Genomic DNA, 14,590 nt, shown 5'->3' with positions numbered 1-14,590 from the left:
CCAAACAATCATGAGAGTTGATGAGGAGAGAGAGAGGATGGAATTAATGCTATAGTCTAATACTGTAGCTGTCATTGCATACATCATTGAGGAATCGGGTGAACAAAACACATGCTTCGGTTTGCATTGATCCTGGGTATGAAGAGCGGCTCGTTTGGGCTAGGAAGCTTTGCGGGATATAGTTTGTGCAGCTGTCGGTATCTTTGACATGACACACTTCCTAGCTTCCTTCAGTGTATCATATTTAACAGTATACATTTCCATACATATATGATATATGTATATATGTATGTTTATATATATATATATATATATACGTATAGCCTATACTGTATGTTAATTGCAGTGGAAATTAATGAGTTACGAGCAAGCATACGAATACAGTTTACATCTTTGAATGGCAATGATTTGGAAAATCAAGAACAGTGAACACACTTCCAGCAGCTACGGGCTGGACTTTTTACACTATATATATATATGAACACAGACACAGTTTTGAGAAGCGGTTCTGAGAAAATTTCTTCTACATTTTTTACAACCTACCTACATTGGGGGTTGTGAAAAAGTGTTCAACGTAGCTGTTCTCTGACCCCATTGAAACAGCTATTAGGTTACTGGCCACTCCTGCAAGTAAGGGAAGTGTGGCTCGTTAAGTCATTAACACTGAAAATGGTGGGTTTTGGAGTGGTCACATAGGATCCAGTTTTTTCTCCAGTGTGTAAAGTGTGTATGTACAGTAAAGATACAGAGCTCTCACTCTCTGAGATGAAACTAACTTATGTACTAGAGTATTGGATATCAAGTTTAGTATCTAGACAGGTAATTATAAGCCCCTGTAAAACATAGAAACCATTGAAATATTTAGTAAGTGTCCCCCACCTTTCCACTACTTGGTGATAGCTTTACAGTATTTAGAAGCTGAAAACAATAGTTGCTCAGTCAGCGTTAATTTTCTTGCCTGTAACTTTGGTCTTTTACATAGCTCATTAGCCATTATGAAACAAGGTTTATGGATAGATAGAACCCCCCTGGGAAAAGTAAACATCCAGGCCGCAATTTGCATTTGACGCCCAAATACAGTACATCATATGCTGTGTTCATTGCTCTCCACACTTCAAGGAGTTCTGTAAATCAGTGCTTGAATTGTTCTCTTTGAGGTAATCAGTTAGAATCTCACACAAACAAGACATGCAATTACGTTACCCCTTAAATCACACATAAGCAAGTCAATGGGTTTGCTTGGCACACTGTAACAGTGCCAATATGTGAACGTTGGACCCACTGTTTAAGTATATTATAAATACCAGATCGAATCCTTTAACCCCGATCAGTCTTCATTCTTATCATCTTTGCTCCATTCTTTAGCTGAACGATGACAAGTGTACAGTAGTGTAGTTACATAACAGATCTGTGTGCATTCTGTTAAAAATAGGTTTTTTTGATTGATTGTTTTCCCCATGATCCTTACCCAATACCAAACTATAATATAGTAGCACCAATTTCATTTCCAAAATATGGAAATGTATCAGTTGCAGAGATTTCCAATTTGCTTCTTGACATGTAATAATATTGTAAAGCTAACGTATGTGAACCGTATGCGCAGTAAATTGATTGGGCTCGAAAGAGGCTAAAAACATTTAAGTTTTATCCAATCATGTTTGAAGAGGAGATGATAGCAATGTTATATAAAGACATACCAGAACTCAATAATGGTACTTAAAAGCTTCTGTAGGAAAACCTGTAGGAAAACTGTTATTTTTTTATACAGTTGATCATCATCTAGATGGACTTGTATAGTATACTTTTTCCTTATATATGTTTATCATAGTACCATCTCTACTGCAGCAAAAACGTCAGGAATTTCCTGGTCAATGTTATAACTTTCTCAACATAGTTAACTTTTTCAAGTGATTGTAAACTATCCGTGATTGGGCTATTCTTGGAGTGCTCACCGTTTACTATGGATTAAATATCATGTCTCGTTTTCACTTCATGCCCTATGCATATATAGTAACAGTACTCCAAAGTTAATTAATTTTCACTTTCATTCAATACAAAGATACCTTGCACTAGGGATTTTTTTTGGGGGGGCTCCCTTTCTCTTTACCATATCTGCAGTCTGTGGTGAGAACCTTAAACATGTTTGTGTCTTTAACTTTTTATGATGCCATGTCAGCATTTAAATTAAACTCTTTTTATTAGGTTTTGGTCTTTTTATAGAGTAATGGCCTACTGAATAGTAGTTTCTGTATAGATGTGTAGTTGTCTGTTCGTACGTATGCAAATTTGCAATCCTTGCTGTATATGCTTACCTGTCACCGCAGGGCAGGGAGTAATTTACCCGGCAGTACATCACTAAATGATGTGCAAAATCTGTAAATTGCTATAGATATGCAAACATGTGTAGCAGACTGCAGTTATTGTACAAAAGAACTTCTTGAGTGCTCTGTAAAGTGGATGTTGTGCACATTACAAATCCTTTAATTAAAAATATTCATTTTTTTTTTGACCATGTAGTAATATATATGAGACAAAGTTTAGAGTCTTCAAATCTACTACACTAAATGTCTAACTTGTCAGGTTCATAATACTGGGGTGACCAGATTTCCCCGATTTTGTAAATGCAATGCAGCGCAATGTCTTCCCCCCGTAATGACCTCTATCCGAACGAATACCCAACATTTCTAAAAAAGCGGTTTGAGTTTTGAAGCATAACTAAACAAATGACATTCAATTTTTACGGAATCCTACAGCTTGTACTGTAGAAACAAGCTTCAAAACTCTAGTTGTAAAAACATATATGTTCTGAAAACGCTTTGGTATATATAGGTCTTCAGTACTTACATAGTATACATACACACATTATATGTATTCTATGAACACTGTGCAAACAGCCAGCCATTGTACTTATTTATTGTGCACATTGGTAACTGTTGACTATGGGCAATGTGATATGCATTTAAACCTACAGAGTTTCCCACAATCTTTTAATACATAATTCATGACTAGTAGCACATGTCATCATGTATCTCCTTTAGTCCTTCACATGTGCTTCCTCCAGTTTGATGTCATGCCTGTGGTTGCCACCCTACCCTAGTCATATTAAACCAACTTCTACCCATAGATACCATACAGCTACATTAGGTACAAAAAGTCTACAAATTGAGATGAGGGAAGGGAAATATGTAAAGGGCTTTGTAAGGACTATAGTCAGCAAGATGGTAAGGTTGATAGTGTGTAATGGATCCACCAGATATTGCATTGGAAACCATACCGATGAACAAAAACCTGTTGTCATAATGGAACTTGTGATATTGCAAGGCAAGTAACATTCCAACTGGTTTGCATTCTAGCTTCTACCTTTGCAAAGTTAAAATGTGGACAGGGGGAGAGGTAAGTCCTGAGGAGAGATGTGTGTATAGGAGAGGTAACCTAACACCCTCCTCTATCAGGAATAATGGCTATACCATGCTACTGTACAGTAAGTTTATAAAAAACATCACTGTACTTCAATATACAGGTAAATGCAAGGTTATCCTCACGGTTCTGTTTCCTAGACATAATGTTGTGCTATTCCTTAATTGTCTAGATCAAATCCATGTCCATTCTGCAGAGTCAATTTGCTCCAAGGCATAAAATGGCAACAGTTTGCTGCATAGTAATGAATTGTTTATGAAAATTTGAGAGAAAAAATTGAGCAATAAATTTAGCCTCTGCCAGCTGCATTATTCAGGTAACTCCCTAGAGCAAATAAAAAACCCGATAAGATTTGAAATAAATTTCCTACAGACTGTTATACTGTTAGTGGTAGGTCAGAGTTATTATATTTAGAATCGCTCCTCATCATGTTATATATAAATATATGTATCAAGTTTGGTAGAAGCGAGTAATGTTGCTTTGTGACTTTTTGTAATACTGTATAAAGACTGATTCATTTATGCTTAGGGTAGAGTTGTAAAGAGATAAGTCTAGTGTATGATGTGGGCTATGTTAATAGGTACGTATATGCACTGAACATTGGTACGCTTTACAATGTGTACATGTATGTACTGTGTGCATGTATATTTTTACTATTTCACATACTCACCTGTCTCTCCACAACAACTGCACTCTTGCTCTATAGTGTCTAGAGCATCTGGTAACCTTTGTAGCACCGCTGGGCTACCGGCCCATTCCAATCTATTGCTCTCTGGTACACCACTGTGTGTGTGTGCATGTATGTATGCGTGCATGTATGTATGTATGTATGTTTTTGTAATCTGCTTTTCATTGAGACAGATCCCTTAACAACCGAAATGAGTATCACTGAGAACTGCATATTGTACCGACCAAGAGTGTAGAGTAAGGGAGCCGTATGTTCGTGTTTATATCGGAACAAATAATTATGCTTGAACATACTACTTGAAGTTCTTCATGTCAAATTCAGCATCTTCCTAGAATGCTTCTTAAAAACCCTCCTGAAAAATTTCCTACATTTTGCTACAATGTTTTTGTACTTTTACAGTTCTATGAACTTCTTCAAACTCTTGTGAATAATTTAATGGTCAAGTTTGTCATTAAATTACTGAAATATGTATTTTGCTATCTGTTGCCAGGTAACTAACATTTCCTGACTGTGTGGGGCTGTAACCGCTGTATAGTACAATGCCTAAGTTGACATTAGATGCACAACTCCTATGCTTAGTATGCCAGTTAAAGCCTATATCTAGCCTACCTAATACATTTACATTCCTGATAGATCTTAACGCCGCAGAACCTTGTAAAGTACTTAGCAAAATAATCTTCTTTGTTTTTGACGGTCAATAATGGTATCAAATACTTGAATTTGATACGGATGGCTTATTGTCTAAATCTTTGTCATACTGTAAAGGTATCTATGGTTGGAGATGACATATCATCGGTAGAAATCTTTTAGTGGTGAGGTAATGATCTATTAATATTTGAAGAGTTATGAAATCAGCTGGACTTTCTCCTATCTGGAGAGATCTTGTCTCACCATCCGGTTCGGTCTGTAGATTGCATCAGATTCTGACTCTCTGTGGAAATTATGAAGAAAGATTTCAGGTCAATTCGAGTATTAACAGAGACTGCAAATTTTTGGCATTACACATGATCTGATTTTGAATCCTGCTGTGAAGGTATTTTTTTTCTTCAGTGAGAATGGCAACCAATAATATTGACTGTAATATTGTTTTCACAATATTATGTGTGTATTAAAGTGGTGAGTTTAGTGTGCTTGTAGTTCAAGTCCAGTGACAAGAAGCAAAAACCTTTGTTAGTTTCAGTTTCAAATTCAAAGGAAAAATAACTTAGGGGAAGTGTTTTCATATTGTGTTATGATGACCTAATGATTATTATGATGAGTCAATCTAATTATTTCCTGTTTGGCACTCCATGGCAATATAGTAACTAAAATGAATGAAATGGTTTTCCCTCCCAAAAAGACAACATTTCAGCCCATTGTTGTCAAATATTTCACTAAATGCTTTCCTTTGGTTTCTTTCTCTATCTCCTTCAGTATTATTTTAATGAAAGATATGATTACTTTTGCATTTCTTAAAGTTTTCTATTGGTTTATCAGTCAGCCTCACCCTTATATATTTATATTTGGAAATAAATTACTATATAGGTTGTGTGTATAGCTGGAATACTGGTACGATTTTAAGCATTGTACAACAAATCAGGCCGTGATATAAAGTAGTATGCATAGAATATGTATAGTAATTGCATGGTTGCATTTTGTTGATGGTAATTTTTATGGGACTGCCTTTTCATTTTGAGATAATGATATGACTTTCCATCTGAGATGAAGCAATAAGTAAGGAGAAAATAGCTGATGTGGGCAAAGTGGGTGATGAGAATGGGGTGAGGAGAGGGGGAGAACTAGGGGTGAAAAATTGACAAAAAGAGGAAGAGAATGGGATATGTGTGTTCAAGATTTATAATTAACTTAGAAAAGAAAATTAGCTTGATTATATGAGAGTGCATTTTGTAAACTTTTGTCCCGGTATTATCACATAAGGTATTAATTGTAAACTTTTGTCCCGGTATTATCACATAAGGTATTAATTGAAGAAGTACTTGATAGGGATTGAACTTGTTGACTTGGTCATTGAGATATAATTAGAGTGGCTCAAGTATATGAAGTACAGGGTACGTATTCTCAGGGTACGTATTACTTCAATGCTTCTGTTCTCTGTTATTGCACCTTATTAACATAATACAGTACTTAGCTAGTTAACACTGCACCCTGTTCCCACCCCATCCTACCTTGCCCCCTCCCCCACCCCAATGATGCTCACCGCTTGGATCATCTCCCCTTCCTCAATAATAATCATTGCTGTGGCCGAGCGGATAAATTCGAGGGCATTTGAAGCAATGAGGCCTAGCGGGAGGTTCCGGGTTCGATACCCGGCAGGGTCATATAGTAAGGTGCTCTTTCTCATCAGGATACAATTTTACAAATCTCATATACATACTGTGAGTACTTGGCATTTAAAATGAAGGTATTTCTTTTGATGCAGTAGATACCCAAACTGCCTTGGTTATTGATATGTTCTGTAATACTTACTGTAACATAATTCAAAGCTTTGAAATAGTCTGTGCAAATTCCTGTTATCTTAGCCAGGAAATAACTTTCAGATAATGTGTGCACATGCAGCAGTCCAGAGGTCTACAATCGTAATGTAATATCAAGTGCTGAAAATACACTGGGTCTGCAGCCCTGTAAATACTTATGTTTGCTGCACTACAATGTTAAATAGCCAACATAAAAAGTATTTTAGTGTGCTACTGTAATACTCTTCTCCCTGACGTAATGTACAATTCTTATATGAATCTATACTACATAGTTATAATACAGATACTGTTACACTAATAATTCTTTGGACCATATAACCTTCAAAAATACCCATTAACTGAATACCCCTAACAAGGTCAATGGTACTATTGGATTTAGCAACTTTTTTTGAGAGTTAGTAGGGTGTGAAGGTTTCCATGGTATTTACTTCATTTCATCATTTTGTGTAATCTGTTATGCATGTACTGTACAGGACTGAAAAATCTGATCACCAAACAGAAATAACTTGAATAGGGTAGAAATTTCAGTAATATCTGAAATGGATTTCTCAAAACTACATGAAAGTTGGTGGAGATGTGAAAAAACTCATTTGCCTAGTACAGTACAGGTCAACTTTCCAACAGTCTGGTAAACTTCTGCGACCTACCGAAAAATGTTTCGTGACCCATGGATGGGTCACGCCTCATACAGAAGTTCATGGACAGTCTGTGTATAGTACCTGTTATAGATAATTAATGCAGTAGCTTCAGTGTTCTTCTAGACAGTGAGTGCTATATCTGCATCTGTGCAATGAAAAGATTGCCATGAAGGAGAAGGTTATAAAGGACCTTTAAAGCTGGGTATTTAAAGATGATCTTTATCAATTTAATCCTCACGTCGTTGTTGTCCTCCCGTCTCTTTATGCAAAGTGTCGGCTGACTTCGTTCTGCCAATAATCTTATCGAGATAAAAAACCAAACCTATTGAATAAACTGACGTTACTATTTTGTCCCTTTGGTGTCATGATTCAGCAAAATGCTTCTCACATGGGAATGTAGTGTTCAGATATTTTTGTTTAACTTTTGAAGTTATCATATATATATAGTTTATTATAATATGCAGGTTCTGTGCACAAAATCTTCTCTAGTTATTTTCCATTTGAGTAAATGAATGTGGCCATGTTTGCCAGCTCTTTGTACATGCAATATCTGGTTATTTATTCACTACCCTAGTGCATGCATGATACCTAACAAGGCATTTGTGTGGAATGGATGGGGAAGGTTGCAGAGGGATGATGTTAGAGGATGGACTGGGTCAAATGGGGGGAGGGGGGGGGGAACGTGGGTAAATTCTTAAATTCTAAATAGTTATTGGAAGTGAAAATGTGTAAATTACTAGCTGAGAATGTGATATTCATAGGAAAGGAACCATAAAATACTGAGTGAAAAAGCAAGTGGATCCATTTAGGTAGTACACTATGGTCATATAACTTACATCAAGTAATAACACCAGCTGATACAGGTCCAAGCCCTTTATGTTTACGTTGACGATGAAGAGGATAAGCAAATGGTGGACAGGGTTTCTATTTGCTTTTGATCTTATAAGACGAGTGTCCTGTGTGCTAACCACTTGAACTTATTTTGTCTTGGTAATGGGAAATAGACAAGAAATATGCAGCATGAATTGGTTTGTATAGAATCAAAGTTCAACATTGAATGCTAGTTAGGTCAGCAACTTGTGCCTGGTAAATTGGTGATGGTGTTTGATGGGATGGGGGAGGGGCCGGGAGAGAAAGAAGCTTGGTAATTGATAGTGTAGGATGATAGATCTTAGAAATTTGAATTTTCTCTTTACTTCATTAGTGTAAGAAGGCCAGTGTCATTTTAGCATCTTTCATTGGGCATAAAGTCCAACAGTTAAGGGTAGTCAGCATAGGCCCCAAATTAAAGCACGCTTTAATTGCTAGAAGTTCTTAAAAAGTACTTTCCTGAAGGTCTTTACTCTCCAAATTGTTCCCAGACATTTGTAAGGAACACACAAGATGACTGAATGTCCCAGTGAGGAAAATTTCGTGGAAGATTGTAATAAATACAGTGAAAGAATTTTTTACCAAAGGTGACCATATTGGAATATCTAGCATATTTGGGGCCAATACAGAATACCTTTAAAAAATTTCAGTCTTCAAAAATATTGACACAAAATTTGAACACTTAAGTTATTCCCTGTAATATGTACATATGATATTTGATGACAATATACTGCTGGCATGCAGTGCAGGTTAGCATGATATAGACTGGAATAGAGAGAGATATGTGACTTTGTTCTTATTGGTCTGTGTTGGGTGCCATTCATTACTTCAGTCAATGATAATAGGTCTTTGTACAACCAAGCAATGACAGCAATGACTAATTTAGTGCTCACATTTGACATATAGCATTTTTGAGGTTTATGAATTATTTTGCTTCAATGAACCATAAAATACTGAAGAATGACATAGACCTATGCACCAAAACTGCTTTAACATATTTAAGTTTTTACTAGCAATTTGCCAAACTTTTAGAGTGACAACATTTTGCCATGTGATAGCAACCATGCCAAATGAATTATTCAGTATACAGTGTAACATGTGACTATTATTGTGAGTGAAACTTGAGTGGATGGACTCCCTATACCGGCTGTTATTTAACATAACAATGGAATTTATATAGTTACACCCACATCTGGAGAACACTCATGTACCCCATGTCTTTCTATTTAACCTATTTTATTGTTAATATGTTTGTATTCAGATTCCTCGTTTCCTCTGCCATGGACTTTTCTGACATGCAACAGTACTAGTATATCAAACCTACAGTATATATATATAGATATATCTTAATAGTCTGATCTGTATGATGAAACTATGCACAGTTGTTAACCACATAGACCTGACCTTTACTGCTCCAGAACTCTACAGACATTGTGTAATTTGAGATAATCTGAACTTTGAACCCTTTACTACTGTAGCTCTTCTTGCATAAACCAGGCATAAAGTGGGAGTGTTGTTGCAGGTTGTCAACCAGCATGGTGCCATTGCTGAAAGTAGCAATGGAAGTTTGGCTCATTCAAAAAGTATGTCTACTGTATCTTTTGTTAAAATGTGATATTAAGTTCCATCCACAGAGATACAGTATTCTCTGGGATTGTAATAAGTAGATGTCAAAAAGTTAACTACCAAGCCACTTCCTTCCACTTTGAGTAGTAATAAGATGCGAGGTGCTGTACAACAGCCAGCGAGAAAACATTTGTAATGCTAATAACACTATATTCTGCCCTCTCATATGCTTCAAAGCACTCATATACTGACAGTATGAACAGCTCCAAGCCATAATCTGATCCTAATGCTAACACCACTCTATACTGTTCTCATATCATGCTTCAAAGCACTCATACTGACAGTATGAACAGCTCCAAGCCATAATCTGATCCTAATGCTAATACCATGTTATACTGTCCTCACATATCATGCTTCAAAGCATTCATACTGACAGTATGAACAGCTCCAAACCTTTATCTAATAAATACAGGTTATTCGTACTGCTGCACATACTGTTAGTATGAGTGCTATGAAGCAGGGGACATGACAGTACCACATTCCTAAAATTGTCTCATCTCTACTGGTACTACAGTACACAACACAAGTACATCTATAATACATTTTGCATTGCGTCGGTTTAGTTTTCAATTTCCTGACCGAATTATGTGATAAAATTTCACACATGTATGTATTCAAACATTTCCATATAGAACAAAGTCACAATGCATGAAAGGTGTGATGCAAAATGTTTCTGCAACATTAAAACTTAGGGGGGATTGGCTGGCTAATTATATACGTAACTGTAAGAGCATCCAAATGGTTTCATCCACATATGTCTTTAAATTAGACCAAGAGCACGGTGTTGAATACCGCACTTGGTGATCAATTTGTAATGTAAAAAGTTGCACATCACATGGCTTAAATGGTTTTGCGACTTCTTCTTCTAGTAAAGAAATGTCAATTTCCTGTTCAGTTGTCACAAACACCGAGTCAAATCAATTTAGTGCTGAGAGTGGGTTGAGTCTGTAATGTAACACGGCTCTTTGATCATCTCTGAAGATTAACTTACTACATGGGTTGGGTCCAAGTTACAGTCTAATGCATTTAGATGCAATAAAAGCTATATGGTTGCATATACCACCCACCTCAAAAATAACAATTCAATAGAAATGTTTGTAGGGAAAGTACCTAACAAGGACTCATATTTCATATCGGATTTTATATCTATCAATGTTAATGAATAACTATTTATTGGATTTGTAGCTGCAGGTGTTCATTTCATTATGACATATATCTTTTTTTGCTGGTAGGGAGAGATGACAGTACTGTATTAAAGCAAAATCTGTTAAAATTTGATTGATTCTAGATGGAAAGTGGATCATTTAGGAAAGCACTTTAGATACAAGGAGAGACTGCTGTCTACTGCTGCACAAAAGTTTGTAAATAATTGTGGTTCACCATCACAAATTATTGAGAGTAGTCTGCGAAGGCTATATAGGAAGTTGTTTCACTGTTCTGGATTTTCCAACTCACTACAATTTCAGTCGTATATATATAGATAGATATATAGATGGATATATAGATATATATATGTATATTTCGAGAAATATATATTTCGAGATCCGGCTTTAGGAATTACAAATGATTTCTAGTTGGTTAGCATCATGTTTGATCTCTAGAGTAAGGCAAATATGGCACCAAAACAGAGCTAGCATTATTCGATACAGGTGGCAAACGCCTACAGTGGAATTACGACCTTCCTTACCGATTTCGACTACTGGACGTACAATCAGCGCCCATAGCCTAGTGGTTAGGGTGTACGCATATAAAGCGGGAGGCCCGGGTTTGAATCCCGGTGGAGGCTGGAAGTTTTTTCTTCGTAAAAGAAATGCTAATGAAACAAAGGTTCCGGCTACACATTTTCCCCTAATTACATAGCAAATAGCCTTATAAAATACCATGTTTTTTCTTGTGCACTTGAATTTCTGTGAGATTGTCTGTTATTGGATATACAAATAATTCCATTAATCACTCTGTACAATGCTGACTTGGGTATGTCTACTTCAAGGTCTACTTCCAAGGTTGTAATATTGTAAATGAAATTTTAATTAAAAAGGGACATGCTGGTCCTTTTTAATCCAGCATACAGATTAAATGAACCATACAAACAGTCATCTTTGGTGCTGCCAGATACAAAAGTCATGTGTACAGTATATATACTATAGGCATGTCTATAGAAAATTTGTCCAAAACTGGTGATTTGGAATGATTAGTCAACTTTTTTTAAATTTATATTAGTTTTTTAGATGGTTTGCATTGTTAAGTTATTTACTGTACTCTTACCTTACATGACTTCACTCCTTTGTAGCACTTTTCTATCTACCTTTTACAATAGATAAAGTAACATATATATAGTTCTACAAAAGATTAGTATAAACTGTGAGACATGTAAGCACCATGCCCCCTCCGCTTGACCCACTTCTGGGGGGGGGTTAATTATCACCCACATCTCCATCATCCATATCTTTTCTTTTGCTTAGAACTATACTTATAATTTCTTTCAGAATCCAGTCTTCTCAAAGCATATCAAGTTCCCTTATAGATACTCAAAATGTAATACTTTCCTTATAAATGGACAAGCACAATAGTCATAATTGGTATAGAAAATCAGGAGCGGCTGGAGCCATGAGAGTAATTGGACCTCTCAGATGGCAACAGATTTAGTCTTTAAAAGGCCTCTCTTGTATGGCAAGTTTACATCATCAGTTCAGTGGCTAACATATATTACATGCTTACATACAGTATAGGACATCTTGTAATTGGAGCTATCAGTAACTCCAAGGATTGGAAGACAGAATATGGAAACCTTCTTCTCTAGTATCGTATTCTCATTCTTGTTTATACAGTAAAACCATTTTATGTAAATAAGCTGAAGGAGACATGGATCAAGAATTGTAATCGTTTCCTTCTGAGACTAGGTCTCTCTTCTCCCTGGGCTTTTCCGTAGGCGGAAATTCATTTCACGGTCTGCCCATCAATTCATGGAATGCTGATGCTGTTGGTCTGGTACAAATAGGAGACTTCGTTTCTACTCCCACCATCCCCCCCCCCCCTCCCCCCACACTTTCCTTAAAGCAGTCGGCTGTATTTGCCAAAGAGTGTTAGCTGAGGCATAAACAAATATGCACAAGCACAAAATGTACCGATGAGTTAATCTAAGCCCAAATTTCTTTGCATTTTTCAAATTTCACATAGTATATTAGCTATGTCTCATCATCACAGAAGAAAACATTTAAAATTATCCCAAAGCATTGCAAAACTGTCATTATTATTATATGAAAATAGAAAAGAATTGGTCATCTGTAGGATGGAGGAGGTCAACTAGAATTTCCTCCTTGTATCTACTACTGCACTATATTTTATATTGCAAATAAAGGTATGGCAGGCAGTTAGGGTGATACTACCTAGCGTTCTAACATTCTCCATGACAGCATGTGTTTGTACGTTCAGCAGTAGCACTGCCCTGACGGCTATGCACAGCCTAATGAAATGAACCCAGCAAGCGTTACATTATACATTAAGTTAACATATTGAGCAGGCTGCCATAATTCTCATATCTGAACCAGAATTTCAAAGTTTGATGTTTTTTGTATTGGTGATACAGTGGTTGTTAGTACAATAACCTTTGTTGTTACTCTAGACCTCTCCCCCCCCCCTCCCACCATCCATCTATTAAATGTTTAAGCTGTGAGTTATACCTTCACCTGGTTAAAGTGTGCCATACATATATAGAATTCATAGCAAAATGAGCAGTAAATGCCTTGCTCAAATTATTCCACCGAAGGTTTGACTTCTTTGCCACAAATTGGCTGCCAAGGGCAAATATTATCATATTTCAAGCAAGTTTTATATTAACATGCTATGTAGTACCTTGCTGTGCAGAGACCTTGAATTTATAATATAATGAATATTTGGACAAGCCACCAGTAGAAGGGAACATAAATTTACAAAAATAACAGATAAATTTACACTTGTTGACATTATGAAACAAACATCCGCCTGCTTTTAAAACAATCTTAATTTCATTCTTACCGGGTTTTGTACGGCTCTAATTAAATTGACTGCTGCCGGTAAGATTACAGGGATAATACCCCCTGACATTTACCTGTGACAGACTCTACAGTATTAACTACTACATTGTGTAACTTGAAGTATTGTATGGAAAATTAATTGGTTGTGTTGTCACACGCCTCTTTATACAAAAAGAATTCGAGAGTCGTTGTCTTGTATGTCTTTGAGGAATAAAAATTTGTTTGTTTGTTATATTAGGTTTCCCTTCCTGGCGTCATGCTGTAAGTAAGGTGAAGTTCTCTGAAAGAGATTCTTTGGTTACTAAACAAACATGAAAGAGTGGTCAGGAGAGAACTGCAGTAGTATTTTCAGTTTCATTGCTACTTCCTTATGTCTTACTAGAGTGATCTGGTTACCATTTAGCACTGCTCACCCCTCCTTCCCCCTCACAGGTGACTGCTCACCCTCTCCCCTCCTAGGTGGCTGCTCCCCCTTTGCCCTCCCCATTCCCAGGTGACTGGTCACTACCTCTCAACCACCTCAGGCTTTTGAATATTATATTGACAGTTTTAGCCAATGTTTAAACATTTTGACTTGCTAATGTCGAGTTCCCATGGCAGTTTCCTGCATGAACGCACACATCAGGTATTGCATAAATATAGGCTGATAATAAGCAGTACTAATATGTAGTACAGAGCTTATGTTAGGTATGGTATGGAAATCATGCTGATATCCTTACTGACGATTATTAACCTGCTGGTCATGTGTTTATGCTCTGTTTAATGTCAACTGGGCGGAAAAACTCCAGTGCCTTTTCATTTCTACTGGCAAACAGCGAAATCTACTGGCATATAGCCAGTAAATAGCCCAAATGTTTGAGGCCA

The 14,590-nt window shown here is 36.6% G+C and overlaps 2 protein-coding genes across 2 annotated transcripts in view; one reads left to right on the top strand and one right to left on the bottom strand.

Annotated features, from left to right (window-relative positions):
- LOC139962409 (protein mago nashi homolog) overlaps positions 1 to 14,590 on the bottom strand; it is a 183,793-nt gene that overhangs the window by 138,668 nt on the left and 30,535 nt on the right. The window lies entirely within an intron of this gene.
- Positions 1 to 14,590, top strand: part of LOC139962404 (radixin-like) — a 50,208-nt gene that overhangs the window by 15,540 nt on the left and 20,078 nt on the right. The gene's annotated exons all lie outside the window — the stretch shown is intronic.

The sequence above is a fragment of the Apostichopus japonicus genome, chromosome 21, assembly GCF_037975245.1.
Source record: "Apostichopus japonicus isolate 1M-3 chromosome 21, ASM3797524v1, whole genome shotgun sequence".
Lineage (NCBI taxonomy): Eukaryota > Metazoa > Echinodermata > Holothuroidea > Aspidochirotida > Stichopodidae > Apostichopus > Apostichopus japonicus.
This window is presented reverse-complemented; position numbering and strand designations above follow the sequence as displayed.